Source organism: Scomber japonicus, chromosome 12 (assembly GCF_027409825.1).
Source record: "Scomber japonicus isolate fScoJap1 chromosome 12, fScoJap1.pri, whole genome shotgun sequence".
In the NCBI taxonomy this organism is placed as follows: Eukaryota; Metazoa; Chordata; class Actinopteri; order Scombriformes; family Scombridae; genus Scomber; species Scomber japonicus.
In genome coordinates this window covers 22,087,193-22,104,226 of record NC_070589.1, presented here as the reverse complement: position 1 = coordinate 22,104,226, position 17,034 = coordinate 22,087,193, and the positions used below count along the sequence as shown (strand labels likewise).

Here is a 17,034-nt window from a genome sequence, read left to right as displayed (position 1 = left end):
CTACTCATCACAGCCTTCACTTCTACAGATGAAGCAGCAGCTCTGGTGATGGATGATGGACCACAGTCTCTTGATCTGGTGAGAAAATCCACCTGTGGTCACTGACTGATCCATCCTTCACACGCTGTTTTCTTATTTTACTGTTTAGTTGCAAATGTCAAACATGTTGCTGCAAAAGAAAAGGTTTTTGTTTAAATTTGCAGTAATTCTACGATTAATTAGGAGATTACAAATGTAACAAGTGTAGTAAAACAAGGTTGCCTAAAATAATGTATGAATCTCATTTTGTTAAAGGATGAAACTGCGGGAAAAGGAAATGGAAAGTTAATTCGGACCAGGAGAGACTGCAGGAGAAGACCAAGAGGATGTAGCGGTGTAAGTACAAGAATAAACTGGCTCTACTTTGAGTATTTCTCTTTTGTCTTTCTTGCAATACATTCAAAAGCAACATTTTCTGGCAATTGCTGAGCATTGAAAAATAAATGTTTTTACTTAAATAACATCAATATTCTCTGTCTCTCTGTTTCTCTCCCACTAATTAGCGCCGCCTTCCTACGAAACCAGATATCAATTTATTATTGAGGAAAACAAGTTGATTCCACTTGTGCACTCGAACGACAGAAGTTTGAAACAAGCTTTTCTGGAGCTGCCGTGCTATGTTGAGGAGTGGAAATGAATCTACTGGATGTTGTTCTGCTTATGCAATGCGCAATGATTTATTGGGCTCACAGTAAAAAGTGTTTGTTACAAAATAAAGAATCAAATAATGTCAGCTGCATGGATCAGGTGATTTATTGATTAATGATTGATACTGTACATATTAATGAATATGACATGGTCATTTTCTTTTTACATTTTTCCTATTGTAAACAAATCCTATGTGCCGAGCAAAACCAACAATAAATTGATACTATTTACAAGCACTGTGTGTGTGTATCCAAAGCCTGGTATATCATATTCCTCTGTGCTGCAAACCTCTCATGTTCAAAAACTATAAAAAAAAAAATGTCAATGATCCACACCGCTGCACTAGGTGACAAGTTCCTTTACCACAAAGACAATGGTCATTTTAGTTTGTTTAGAAATGGCTTCGAACATAAATAACAGCGATCATGTTTTCAGTCTTTGGAGAGTAATTGTGTCTAAGGCAGCTGCCATCATGTAGGAGTATAGTTCAGTTTATAAAGCTTTGCTAGTTTATTGTGCGACCTCTTGGCTTTGTACTACATTGTAAATTAAAAAAAAATAAAAATCAGTATAAAGTCAAGAGTTTGTGATATGAAGAACAACAAGCTAGCAAAGCTCTATAAACTGAACCATGCACTATGGTCACTGATCATTGAACAAGTAGGGGAACTCCTTGTCTCATTGTGTCTTATTTCATTCTTGGTGGGTGTTTTTGAGCTTTTTGTGATGCTTTGATTCCATCACCCTAAAATGTGCTCACATCATTTACCATGTTATGATAAATTAAGTAACTTCAGTTACCACAGTTCACCTCATGCAACACATACTATTATGCAAGTTCACTATTACAGCAGATATTTGTCTAACAGGCAACAACTACATAAGTTTGCTAAATGCACTAAATGTATCTTTAAAGCTACAATATGTGACTATTCCACATGTCTAAAAATGACGAGACCTATGTTATTGTTCAGTTGTGTAATTACATTATCCCAAATGTTTCCAACTATTTTCAAACACAGAGAAATGTGTCATTTTAATAACGTAATGGTCCATTTCATTTGGTCACCTGACAATGGCGTCATACTTCCTTTAGCAAAGAGCATACATGCACGATATGATAATCATCTGGTGTGCATGTTTCAGCATCTAATAAAGAGTACACGCATACAAGACAATACGTCAGTGTTGTAGTTACCAGCTAGAAACTGTCATAAACTTTTTTAGGTCTTGGTTATATCTTTTATCTTGAGGGAGGATTTTTGTCATTGGAAGTCTGGATCTTAAGGTGTCAGAGAAACAAGCTGAGCAAATGTTGGTAGCAGCTCGGCTCTGTCCAGCAAACACTGCTTTTTAATGTGAAACTGCTTTATTCAGTGATTTTACTATTTTGAATCCCTGTGTTCATTTGTTTTGGAGAGTAGGAGACTTCTGTGGATAATTCAGCTACCAGTAAAAACCTCATAAATGAATTGAGTTGTCAGGAAAACAAGCTGAGCTAACATTAGCAGCTGCTTGTCTGGCAGCACCGTCAGACATTCTGTGTCCACCGACAAGCGTCAGAGAAACACAGACTTTTTCTTTTAAATGTCAAACTTGACTGTTTTTACCAGATAAATGCATTTGTATTTTTGCTTTGGGGAAAAAAAAACATCTGAGGATAATTCAGCTCATGGTAAAAACCTCCTGAACAAATAATAATACTGAAGGAATCCTAACTGGGAGAAACTGGTTGTTTAACATTGAAAACAACTACTCTCATGATCCCACGCTACTTCACAACATCATTGAACTCTGTCATTATTGTTTTGATTGAGGGACCCCTTGTGGCACAAATTACATATTGTGCTTTTAAAAACAACATAGTAATTTTCAGTCAACATTTATTAATTCAATTTGATAGTTCCAAGAGTCCATTATAGTTGTGTACATATATAAAGAGAATATACAGTACTTCATTTTTTACAGGTATTTACTCTATAAACCTCAGGTGAACCTTATTCTGCTCTTCTTTTCTTCCTTTTTTTTTTTTTTGATTTTCTGAATATTCAACTTTCACCTGATAATGAGGGGAGTTGTAATTGACTATACTTCATACATAAGATTTCATACATTTGGTAACCTTGGAAGCTATAAAGAGAATGTTTTCCTGTATTTTCCTTTAATCTTTAAAGAGAACACATGGTGGATAATAATGTGTAATTTTCTTCAATGATGAATTTAAGGTGCTCTTTGATATCACAGCTTTAAGTTGTAAAGTAATGTGGAATTGTACTGACATATTTTTTTTACTTTGAGAGATAATGTAATAGATACTGTTTCCACTTTTGTAAAATTCCAATAATGTGAAATCTCAGTGAAGGTTTGTCACGGTAGATTTCTCTGTTCAGACAAAAAGGAAACCATTGTTGCTTCCTGTTTGTTCATATTGAAATGATTTGTTGTCAGTGTGTATATAAAGACCTGTGTGTTTCACAGCTGTATCAAACTCTTCACTTCATCAGCCATGGACAGAAATCTGCTGCTGGTCCTGTTGTGTCTGCAGGCTTTCCTGCTCATCACAGCCTTCACTTCTACTGAGGCAGCTGTGAAACAACAACTGCCTCTTAATCCGGTAAGAAGATCCACTGCTGGTCACTGATCGATTCTTAATTCCTTAAAATGTTTGCTTATCATGAGAAGCAAACTGAACAAATGTTAGCTGCAGACTTGCATGACTTGCAGCCCCTCTGAACGTCTTGTGTCTGCCGAACAGCGTCATAGACATTCTCATCTTTAACATCCATTTATGACAGCTTCTGGCAACAACCACAATGCTTCTTCATGTGTAAAGGGGATATGATCACATGTCACAAATTTAAAATGGATCATTACCTTGGATGACCCTTGAATTGAACATGGTTAGAAACATTTGGGATATATTTGGGTCGGTTCACAACTTGACAAAATGTATAACATATGTCTAGTTCTTTGTAGACGTTTAAATGCAGAAAAGTTACATATTGCAGCTTTAATTAGTGTAATAATTACAGTGAAACAGTGGAAGAAGTTCGTCTGAAATAATGTATGATTCTCATTTTGTTACAGAAAAGAACAGCAGAAAAAGAAATTGGAAAGTTAAGGAATTGGAGATGGGGAACCTGCAGGAGAAGACCAGGAGGATGTAGAGGAGTAAGTATATGAATATACTTTCTTTACTTTGAGTATTTCTCTTTTGTCTTTCTTGCAATACATTCAAAAGCAACTTTTTTTGGCAATTGCTGAGCATTGAAAAATAGATGTTTTTACTTAAATAACATCAATATTCTCTGTCTCTCTGTTTCTCTCCCACTAATTAGCGCCCCAATCCTACGAAACCAGATATCAATTTATTATTGAGGGAAACAAGTTGATTCCACTTGTGCACTCGAACGACAGAAGTTTGAAACAAGCTTTTCTGGAGCTGCCGTGCTATGCTGAGGAGTGGAAATGAATCTACTGGATATTGTTCTGCTTATGCAATGTGCAATGATTTATTGGGCTCACAGTAAAAATTGTTTGTTACAAAATAAAGAATCAAAGAATGTCAGATGCATGGATCAGGTGATTTATTGATTAATGATTGATACTGTACATATTAATGAATATGACTGGTCATTTTCCTTTTACATTTTTCCTATTGTAAACAAATCCTATGTGCCGAGCAAAACCAACAATAAATTGATCCTATTTACAAGCAGTGTGTGTGTATCCAAAGCCTGGTATATCGTATTCCTCTGTGCTGCAAACCTCTAATGTTCAAAAACTATAATAAAACATGTCAATGATCCACACCACTGCACTAGTTGACATGTTCCTTTACCACAAAGACAATGGTCATTTAGTTTGTTTAGAAATGGCTTCAAACATTAATAACAGCAATCATGTTTTCAGACTTTGGAGAGTAATTGTGTCTAAGGCAGCTGCCACCATGTAGGAGTATAGTTCACTTTATAAAGCTTTGCTAGTTTATTGTGTGACCTCTTGACTTTGTACTACATTGCAAATAAAATGTTTTAAAAAATCAGTATAAAGTCAAGAGTTTGTGATATGAAGAACAACAAGCTAGCAAAGCTCTATAAACTGAACCATGCACCATGGTCACTGATCATTGAACAAGTAGATGAACTCCTTGTCTCATTGTGTCTTATTTCATTCTTGGTGGGTGTTTTTGAGCTTTTTGTGATGCTTTGATTCCATCACCCTAAAATGTGCTCACATCATTTACCATGTTATGATGAATTGAGTAACTTCAGTTACCACAGTTCACCTTATGCAACACATACTATCATGCAAGTTCACTATTACAGCAGATATTTGTCTAACAGGCAACAACTACATAACTTTGCTAAATGCACTACATGTATCTTTAATGTGACTATTCCACATTTAATGTCTAAAAATGACTAGACCTATGTTATTGTTCAGTTGTGTACTTACATTATCCCAAATGTTTCCAACTATTTTCAAACACAGAGAAATGTGTCATTTTAATAACGTAATGGTCCATTTCATTTGGTCGCCTGACAATGGCGTCATACTTCCTTTAGCAAAGAGCATACATGCACGAGATGATGACAATCTTGTGCGTATGTTTCAGCGTTGTGGTTGTTCACCACAAAGGCGTCTACTGAAGACGAGTAAATGCATACAGGATAACACGTCAATGTTGTGATAGCCCACTAGAAACTTTGACATTAACTGACTTTGTGAAGACAGATTAAGTAAATTCAGTTACCTAAGTACAACTCAAAGAGACATTCTGATCTTTAACATCAATTTATGACAGATAAATTGATCCTATTTACAAGCACTGTGCGTGTATCCACAGCCTGGTATATCGTATTCCTCTGTGCTGCAAACCTCTAATGTTCAAAAACTATTAAAAAAACCTACTTGTTCAATGATCAGTGACCATGGTGCATGGTTCAGTTTATAGAGCTTTGCTAGCTTGTTGTTCTTCATATCACAAACTCTTGACATTATACAGATTTTTTTCTATTAGTTTACAATGTAGTACAAAGTCAAGAGGTCGCACAATAAACTAGCAAAGCTTTATAAACTGAACTATACTCCTACATGATGGCAGCTGCCGTAGACAGAATTACTTTCTTTCTTTCTTTTTTGGCCTTTCTGCATATTCAACTTTCACCTGATAATGAGGGGAGTTGTAATTGACTATACTTCATACATAAGATTTCATACATTTGGTAACCTTGGAAGCTATAAAGAGAATGTTTTCCTGTATTTTCCTTAAATCTCTAAAGAGAACACATGGTGGATAATAATGTGTAATTTTCTTCAATGATGAATTTAAGGTGCTCGTTGATATCACAGCTTTAAGTTGTAAAGTAATGTGGAATTATACTGACATATTTTTTACTTTGAGAGATAATGTAATAGATACTGTTTCCACTTTTGTAAAATTCCAATAATGTGAAATCTCAGTGAAGGTTTGTCACGGTAGATTTCTCTGTTCAGACAAAAAGGAAACCATTGTTGCTTCCTGTTTGTTCATATTGAAATGGTTTGTTGTCAGTGTGTATATAAAGACCTGTGTGTTTCACAGCTGTATCAAACTCTTCACTTCATCAGCCATGGACAAAAATCTGCTGCTGGTCCTGTTGTGTCTGCAGGCTTTCCTGCTCATCACAGCCTTCACTTCTACTGAGGCAGCTGTGAAACAACAACTGCCTCTTAAACCGGTAAGAAGATCCACTGCTGGTCACTGATCGATTCTTAATTCCTTAAAATGTTTGCTTATCATGAGAAGCAAACTGAACAAATGTTAGCGGCAGACTTGCATGACTTGCAGCCCCTCTGAACGTCTTGTGTCTGCCGAACAGCGTCAGAGACATTCTCATCTTTAACATCCATTTATGACAGCTTCTGGCAACAACCACAATGCTTCTTCATGTGTAAAGGGGATATGATCACATGTCACAAATTTAAAATGGATCATTACCTTGGATGACCCTTGAATTGAACATGGTTAGAAACATTTGGGATATATTTGGGTCGGTTCACAACTTGACAAAATGTATAACATATGTCTAGTTCTTTGTAGACGTTTAAATGCAGAAAAGTTACATATTGCAGCTTTAATTAGTGTAATAATTACAGTGAAACAGTGGAAGAAGTTCGTCTGAAATAATGTATGATTCTCATTTTGTTACAGAAAAGAACAGCAGAAAAAGAAATTGGAAAGTTAAGGAATTGGAGATGGGGAACCTGCAGGAGAAGACCAGGAGGATGTAGAGGAGTAAGTATATGAATATACTTTCTTTACTTTGAGTATTTCTCTTTTGTCTTTCTTGCAATACATTCAAAAGCAACTTTTTTTGGCAATTGCTGAGCATTGAAAAATAGATGTTTTTACTTAAATAACATCAATATTCTCTGTCTCTCTGTTTCTCTCCCACTAATTAGCGCCCCAATCCTACGAAACCAGATATCAATTTATTATTGAGGGAAACAAGTTGATTCCACTTGTGCACTCGAACGACAGAAGTTTGAAACAAGCTTTTCTGGAGCTGCCGTGCTATGTTGAGGAGTGGAAATGAATCTACTGGATATTGTTCTGCTTGTGCAATGTGCAATGATTTATTGGGCTCACAGTAAAAATTGTTTGTTACAAAATAAAGAATCAAAGAATGTCAGATGCATGGATCGAGTGATTTATTGATTAATGATTGATACTGTACATATTAATGAATATGACTGGTCATTTTCCTTTTACATTTTTCCTATTGTAAACAAATCCTATGTGCCGAGCAAAACCAACAATAAATTGATCCTATTTACAAGCACAAGTCTTATTTCATTCTTGGTGGGTGTTTTTGAGCTTTTTATGATGCTTTGATTCCATCACCCTAAAATGTGCTCAGATCACTGAACACGTAATGATGAATTAAGTAACTTCAGTTACCACAGTTCACCTTATGCAACACATACTATATACTACATTATGCAAGTTCACTATTACAGCAGATATTTGTCTAACAGGCAACAACTACATAACTTTGCTAAATGCACTAAATGTATCTTTAAAGCTACAATATGTGACTATTCCACATTTAATGTCTAAAATGACTAGACCTATGTTATTGTTCAGTTGTGTACTTACATTATCCCAAATGTTTCCAACTATTTTCAAACACAGAGAAATGTGTAATTTTGATAACGTACAGTAATGGTCCATTTCATTTGGTCGCCTGACAATGGCGTCATACTTCCTTTAGCAAAGAGCATACATGCACGAGATGATGACAATCTTGTGCGTATGTTTCAGCGTTGTGGTTGTTCACCACAAAGGCGTCTACTGAAGATGAGTAAATGCATACAGGATAGCACGTCAATGTTGTGATAGCCCACTAGAAACTTTGACATTAACTGACTTTGTGAAGACAGATTAAGTAAATTCAGTTACCTAAGTACAACTCAAAGAGACATTCTGATCTTTAACATCAATTTATGACAGATAAATTGATCCTATTTACAAGCACTGTGCGTGTATCCACAGCCTGGTATATTGTATTCCTCTGTGCTGCTCTAATGTTCAAAAACTATTAAAAAAAATCCTACTTGTTCAATGATCAGTGACTATGGTGCATGGTTCAATTTATAGAGCTTTGCTAGCTTGTTGTTCTTCATATCACAAACTCTTGACATTATACAGATTTTTGTTTAAATGTACAATGTAGTACAAAGTCAAGAGGTCACACAATAAACTAGCAAATCTTTATAAACTGAACTATACTCCTACATGGTGGCAGCTGCCTTAGACACAATTACTTTCTTTCTTTTTTTTGGCCTTTCTGTATGTTCAACGTTCACCTGATAATGAGGGGAGTTGTAATTGACTATACTTCATACATAAGAATTCATACATTTGGTAACCCTGGAAACTATAAAGAGAATGTTTTCCGGTATTGTTCTTAACTCTCTAAAGAGAACACATGGTGGATAATAATGTGTAATTTTCTTCAATGATGAATTTAAGGTGCTCTTTGATATAACAGCTTTAAGTTGTAAAGTAATGTGGAATTGTACTGATATATTTTTTACTTTGAGAGATAATGTAATAGTTACTGTTTCCACTTTTGTAAAATTCCAATAATGTGAAATCTCAGTGAAGGTTTGTCACGGTAGATTTCTCTGTTCAGACAAAAAGGAAACTATTGTTGCTTCCTGTTTGTTCATATTGAAATGGTTTGCTGTCAGTGTGTATATAAAGACCTGTGTGTTTCACAGCTGTATCAAACTCTTCACTTTATCAGCCATGGACAAAAATTTGCTGCTGGTCCTGTTGTGTCTGCAGGCTTTCCTGCTCATCACAGCCTTCACTTCTACTGAGGCAGCTGTGAAACAACAACTGCCTCTTGATCCGGTAAGAAGATCCACTGCTGGTCACTGATCGATTCTTAATTCAAACCTCTGGATAGAACGTCATCAGAGGCTGCATCAGTGTTTGTCTGAGAAACACTGATTTTTAATATAAAACTGCTTTATTCTGTGTTTACTGGTTTTAATCACTGGGCCTGTTTGGATATCTTGGCTCCTAGTAAAAACCTCCTAACAATGAACACTGAGGGATTCTTAAAGAGGAGAAGGTGGTTGTTTAACAATGAAGACAACCACTCCCATGATACAGCCCATATATCTAGTCCTTTTTAGACATTTTCATACAGAAGAGTTATATATTGTAGTTTTAATTCAAAGACTATAAGTGTAATAAATGTGGTGAAACAGTGAAAGAATGTTGTCTGAAATAATGTGTTCTTCTCATTTTGCAGAGAAAACCTGCAAAAGAAGTTGTTAAGTCAAGGATGTGGAGAAGAGGAAACTGCAGGAGAAGAATAAGAGCATGTGGTGGTGGTGCTAACCATGTAAGGAGAAACTTGCTTTAGTTTGAGTATTTCTCTTTTGCCTGTCTTGCAATATATTGAAAAGCTAAATCTTATTGCCAAGTATTGGATATTGAAAAGTGGATGCTTGTTGTTGAGTTTGTTGTTACCTAAATAACATCATTACTCTCTCTCTGTTTCTCTCCCACTGATTAGGAACCCCGTTTTCCTCCATTTCCTCGGGCATCTGACCCCCAAAGACCGATGGGATAGTAATATATATTTAATGTGTAGGAAGAAGTCAATTTCACTTGTGCACTTAAACAACAGAAGTTTGAAACAAGCTTTTCTGGAGCTGCCGTGCTATGTTGAGGAGTGGAAATGAATCTACTGGATGTTGTTCTGCTTATGCAATGTGCAATGATTTATTGGGCTCACAGTAAAAATTGTTGGTTACAAAATAAAGATTTGAAAGAATGGATGGATCGGTTGATTTATTGATTAATAATTGATACTGTACATATTAATGAATATATCTGGTCATTTTATTTATACATTTTTTTTATTGTAAACAAATCTCATGTGCCAAACAACACGTCAATGATCCACACCGCTGCACTAGGTGACATGTTCCTTTACCACTAAGACAATGGTCATTTTAGTTTGTTTAGAAATGGCTCCAAACATAAATAACAGCGATCATGTTTTCAGTCTTTGGAGAGTAATTGTGTCTAAGTCAGCTGCCACCATGTAGGAGTATAGTTCAGTTTATAAAGCTTTGCTAGTTTATTGTAACATATCACAACCTGTTGATTTTGAATTACACTGTAAGTTTCTAAAAAAAAATCAGATTAATGAGAGTTTGTGATAAGAAACACAACAAGCTAGTAAAGCTCTAGAAACTGAACCATGCACCACTCAAGGAACTGTTCTCTCGATTCTGAAATGAATTAATGTAACCATTGTCTTAGTGCAAAGGAACATTTCTCCCAGTGCAGAGGTGTGGCTCATCAACAACAAAGATCTTCAGCACAGATGAGTATGATATATGAGGCTTTGATTACATGTACAATGCTTTTAGTTTTAGGTAGGATCAATTCATTATTGGCTTGACTCTGCACATGAGATTTGTTGATAATAATACAAATCTACAAAATGACAATCCTTATTTTTACTGAAACATCTCATGTTGTAGGTAGTAAGTAATTATAAAATGTTTCTGCTTTGCTTTCACATTATACTAGTAGATATACAGCAGATTCATGTCATTATCTTCAGTAAAAAATGTAAGGTGCTCTTTGACATCACAGCTTTGAACTCTTCAGTGATTTCCTCATATGTGAAATTCCAGTCATGTGACAACTCTCAATGTTTGCCACATTGCTCTTATCAGGCAATGATAAAGAGGAAGGAACAACAACCTTTCCCATGTAAATGATTTGTCAGTGAGTATAAAAAGACCTGTGTATTTCACAGCTGTATCAAACTCTTCAGTCAGTCAGCCATGGACAAACATTTCCTGCTGGTCCTGTTGTGTCTGCAGGCTTTCCTGCTCATCACAGCCTTCACTTCTACAGATGAAGCAGCTCTGGTGATGGATGATGGACCACAGTCTCTTGATCTGGTGAGAAGATCCACCTGTGGTCACTGAGTGATCCTTAATCCACACACTGTTTTCTTATTTTACTGTTACAAAAGAAAAGGTTTTTGTTTAAATTTGCAGTAATTCTACGATTAATTAGGAGATTACAAATGTAACAAGTGTAGTAAAACAGTGTAAACAGTGTTGTCTAAAATAATGTATTATTCTCATTTTGTTAAAGGATGAAACTGCGGGAAAAGGAAATGGAAAGTTAATTCGGACCAGGAGAGACTGCAGGAGAAGACCAGGAGGATGTAAAGGTGTAAGTACAAGAATAAACTGGCTCTACTTTGAGTATTTCTCTTTTGTCTGTCTTTAAAAGCTATTTTGTTGCAAAGTGCTCAGCATTGAAAAGTGGATGCTTGTTGGTACAAGAGTTTATTGTTACTTAAATAACATCAGTACTCTCTCTCTCTGTTTCTCTCCCACTGATAGCCCCCCCGCTGATGACCGTCTCAACTCCAAAGAGTGATTTAATATGAAGGAAACAACTTGATTTCACTTGTGCACTTGAACAACAAAAGTTCAAAACAAACTTTTCAGGAACTGCCATAGTATGTTGAGGAGTGGAAATGAATATACTGTATGCTGTACTTATGTAATGTGCAATCATTTATTGGATTTGCTGTTCAAACTATTTATTTACAAAATAAAGACTTATAATCAGATCTTATGTGTTTTGTATGACTGGATGATGAACATAATCTTTAACATTAGAGATAACCATATGAAAAGGTTTGGTTGTTTTTCTCATTAAGGTTATCTGACATGTGAACACATATATACCCCACATGCAGGTTATTAACAGGCATTAACTAAAAAGGACAGGCTTAGCAAGCATGTTTGCTCTATTGCAGTTGAACCCTAATCTGTTCTTTTGTGACCTTTTCTTCATGTCCAGTTTTTACCTGATAGTGGGGGAGTTCATACTGTCTACTTTATGCAGAAGATTTCATGCATTTGGTGTCCCTGGAAGCTGTAAAGAGGACGTTGTCATATTTTCCCTTTAAGCTCTAAATGAAACTCATTTTTACTGAAACATCTGCTCATGGAGTAATGTAAAAGTGCTCACATATTCACACTAAGAGCTGCCCAGTTTCTATCTTCGTGTCATTCTCATATCTGTACAGTTTTTATTGTTTTAGTTAATAATGATTCATTTTGTTCAATTCTTTTTTTTATTGTATCTTTATTTGGAGCAGACAGGTAAATACACCAGCATAGCAACATTATAAAAAATAAAAACAAATGTCCTTCCAGTTTTCATCTCGCATCACCAGCCAACCAGGTATATGAGTCCAAAGAAAGTATAGTCCATTTTATTCAATTTATCATCATTCAATTATTCCACTGTCATTTGTAATTTGTACCTCTCCTTGTTATGCATGTATTACGTTTCTATTTTTGTTTCATTGCAATAAAAATAAATAAAAATCCAATTTTTTTCAGACTTTCACTTTAAAGCTTGGATAATAATTCACTGGTGAATGTAAGGTGCTCTTTGACATCACAGCGTTCAGCTCTTGAGTAATGTGACCATGTTTACTTTGAGAGATAATGTAATAGCCACAGTTTGACCCATTTGTAAAACTCCAATAATGTGAAATCTTAGTGAATGTTTTGTCTCTGTTTTGACAACGATAAAGAGGAAGCAACTACCGCTTCCAGTTCACATGAAAGTGGTTTGTTGTCATTGCATATATAAAGTAAGTAGTATGGTGAAACAGTGGAAGAAGGTTGTCTTTAATCATTTGTTCTTCTCATTTTCTGCAGAAAAGCAAATTGGAAAGTTAATGATGTGACCAATAGAAGCTGCAGGAGAAGGCCAGGAGGACGAGTATCTTCTGTCTGTTTTGTATATACAGAAGCTGCTCTAAAAAAAAGTGATATTGCAAAGTGCGCATTATTAACAATGTTGATACCCAACCCAGCCTTACAGTAGTTCGTAAAACAGTCACATTCACACAAGGCACCATTTTCAAACTAATGTATTTCAATGGGAAGTATAATTAGTTCCTACAGCACACATTTTTTATGACAGAAGCTTTATTGTTTTTTTACTCCATTTCATCTTAATTTTGAAATATAACCACTATATTACTCCTATTACCAGGAGATTTTATCCCAAATGTGCCTTTATCAGTCCCTTAGCAGACCAGATAGCTCTTCAATTTTATTTATATACTCAACATTTCTTAACACCAACACAAAGTGTTCATTTTAACATTGATAACTCAATGAAATGGTTGAATGTTATGGCCATTGGATTTAATTCTTTCACCTTCAATTGTGAGAAATAGTTTCTTTTTTGACAGTTTCGAACAATAGTGGAAGTGACTACAGTAGCCTACCCATGTTCCTCAGCGCCTGTTACTATGGTGACGACGTCACCAAAAGCCGTATAACATTGTATAGTACTTTTCTTCACTGTCGATTTTAATGGTATCCTCAACATTTCTCAACAATAGCTAGAGAGTTTGATTTAAAGGACATCATTAAGGATTTTGAACAGCACGGGTCTTGGATGCTATTTGAATAACATAAAATAAATAGACCATTTATTAGTTTTTGGAGGATGTGTGTATTCTGATCAGACACCGTGCAAGCCTGTATCTGTTGCATTACTTGGGTCTAACCCTAACCCTAACCCTTAAACATGCTGTTGAGATTGTAGCCTACAAAACTTTGGGGGAAATAATATGAAGTTTTCATAGTGTTATATTAATAATAAATTTAGTGTAGTCCCCCAAACAAATAAAAATTATGCTATTCTTATAATATTTAGTTTTATCATTTGTTATCCGCTTCTGTCACATTGCCTCATCACCTGCAGTATATGAGCCAGTTGGATATTAAATCCTTTTACATTTTTTACTACTATGCCACTCAAGCCACGCACTGCTGCAGCACATTGTCTTGGAAAGAACATAAGTTAATAATAAGACACTCAATTGTCTATGAACCATATAGTGATTAATTCATTGTATTTAGTTTATGTCCATGTCCAGATTTTGTAATCAGCCTGACCTGATTACAAAATCTGTAATCTGCATTTCACAATGTAAAGGACTCTTGCACTGGGACCTATCATTAGTAGTTTACATCACTGAGAAAACAGGAAAGATGATGAATTGGAAAAATGAATCATTATGATTTTAAATAATAAAAACTGCACAAAGATAAGGATGACACAAAACTGGGGAATCTTTCAAGTGAATGTGTGAAACTGTTTACTTGGAAAACTTTAAGGACAATAACATGTCATAACTTCTACAGAAAATTCTCACAAAAGTATTGCAAAAAAAAAAATCCACCAATGATGCAACATTTTTTGTTTCAACATACTTTTATGTACAGGCATATTTTCTTTTAGGTTATTTTTCAACTATAAAATGTCTTATGCTGTTTGCTTTGCTTTAAATGACACGTGAAAGTTGAATATGCAGAAAACAGTGAAGATTTGTTTTGCGTGAAATTAGTAATTTCACTATCAGAATTTGATCCATTTGGTCCAATAACATTTGGAAAGTCCAACGGCACAAACAGCCAATGCAAGAAGTCATTTGGCGAAGGCAGACATTAATTTAATTATTTTATTTATTTATTTTAAAGTTCCACACTGCAGGTTTCATAAACACTGAGTAAAGATTCTAATATTTTTGCGCATTATTTTAATTTTTTATGCCTTTTGGGACCATAAAGTGTTGAATTATGTGCACAGTCATTTGAGAAAATCTTTAAAATAATATGCCTTTTGAGGTTTATGTTCCCTTTAGCAATGTACCAAACCCAGAGCTTCTGCATTGGAGCATCTCAGTTGCCAACAATGGTCATTAACAGACCATGGTTATACTGGTCAGCTCCCAAATCATTTTATTATTTGCCCAAGTTAAAAAAGTAGCCATTATTATTGGAGCTTTATTGCCCCGTTTAGACAGTAAGAAACATTAGAGAGAATTCCGTCTGCATTGTGATCTTCCACCATTAGTTTCTTCGTTGTTGAAATGTGAGAAATGTGACTGACAGCTGTTGACAGGAAGTGTAGTCTGATGGTCATGAGATGGAGGGTATTGTGCCAACACCTCATACACCTGCCACTCCGCCCACTCTACTGTTCAGCCTGTCTGCCATCCAGCCTGCTCATGCCAGCCATACTCTGGTATTACCGTCACCTCCACCCAACTCAATGACTACTGTTATCTGTCTCCCACATTTGGCTTCTCACCACATGATTAAATGCCTTATTAATACATTTCTGTGAAGGTTGGCTCATTAAATTCTCTGTTAAAACCGTGAGAATTTGCTGATGTGAGCTGCTTCCTCTTTGTTAACATGGAAATGTTTGTCAGTGGGTATATAAAGACTGTGTGTTTCACAGCTGTATCAAACTCTACACTTCATCAGCCATGGACAAAAGTGTACTGCTGGTCCTGTTGTGTCTGCAGGCTTTCCTGCTCATCACGGCCTTAACTTCTACAGATGCAGCCGCTCTGGTGACAGATGATCAACAGCTTACATTTCCTGGTCAGGTAAGAAGATCCACTGATGGTCACTGACAGCAAGGAGCTTTTCTGATTCACATGCTGTTTTCTCATTTTACTTTTTAAATGTGAATCTTAAATAGAACAACAAAACAAAACATGCTTGATTTGTAGTCATGCCAATGTATTGAAAATGAAATTAGTTCCTTTCTCTTTTTTATAGGTGGAGGGAGAATCTTTTCCTGCAAAAAACAAACACAAAAAACCAATAAAGAGAAATGCATGTAGAAGGCGGCCAGGCGCATGCAGGTAAAACTGAACTAAACTCCCAAAAGCTGCATCTTAAAATCCCTTGGTAAAAATTAAACTATAGAAATGTCTGCATCTCAATTTTGTTGGGTTGATGCCAATTGGTTCAGTGGTTTGTTTAACTCTTTCTCTTTTCTCTTTTTCTAAAAAGTGCCTTCCATTCACAGAACTGAACATCTCATCACTTCATCTCTCGAAGGAAACAGCATTTGGACAGAAACTGTTTAACTGATTTATTTTTAGATACACCCACTACATTGAGGACAGGAAATTTGCTTGTGAATTTGCCATATTTATTCATCTGTAATGTTCATGGTACAGTGTTTGGTTGTGTGAATGCAATGTTGAACATAGCTGCGGCTTATTGTTGATGTTACATGTGACACAAAATGATTGATTGATTGACTGACTGAGACACTGACAGTATACTGATTGCTTTAAAATGTATTTTTGCTATATTAATCATTTAGCTTTTTGTCTCTATTAAGGGAGATTTACATACTGTTAGAGTAAGGATGCATCTCTGTCGTTGTATGTCATTCTTTTCAGTGTAATTTTCATTGAATTGTTTAACATATTAAATTCCTTATGAACTCACAATTTGATATATTTTGTTTCTTTGTTCTTTGTTTTCTTTGTTGTTTGTTTGTTTCTTGTGTTGTTTGTTTCTTTGCTGTTTGTTTGTGCTAATTTGGTCATTGTGGAGTAGCTGGTTACTAGTGCAATAGAGTAATAGTTTCTTCTCATGTAAATTACGGTATTTTTTCTTTATATTTTTATATTTTTCTCGCTTAGTCTAGATCCAGTAGTTTCTTGGTGGCCTTGAACAACACTGCCATCGAACCAGAGGCGTTGGTCTTTTCAAACAGCCAATACATGTGAATTGACAACTAACCTGAGCTGTCCAGTCTTTGTTTCTCATAAATCATCAACCTGCAAAAAATATTCAGTTTCCAATGTAAACTTATATTGTACTGCTCACGAGTGTGTGTAATTGTGTGTGTGTGTGTGGGGGGGGGGGGCAGGGTACAAGTTGTTTGTTTCTAAATCA

General features: G+C 35.5%; 1 long non-coding RNA gene across 1 annotated transcript; it reads left to right on the top strand.

Moving 5' to 3' along the window:
* Positions 1-11,015: 11,015 nt before the first annotated feature.
* On the top strand, positions 11,016-11,861 carry LOC128369041 (uncharacterized). Its single transcript, XR_008321994.1, has 3 exons — positions 11,016-11,175; positions 11,375-11,455; positions 11,629-11,861. It is a non-coding gene; the product is annotated as an uncharacterized LOC128369041 (long non-coding RNA).
* The last annotated feature ends 5,173 nt before the right edge of the window (positions 11,862-17,034 follow it).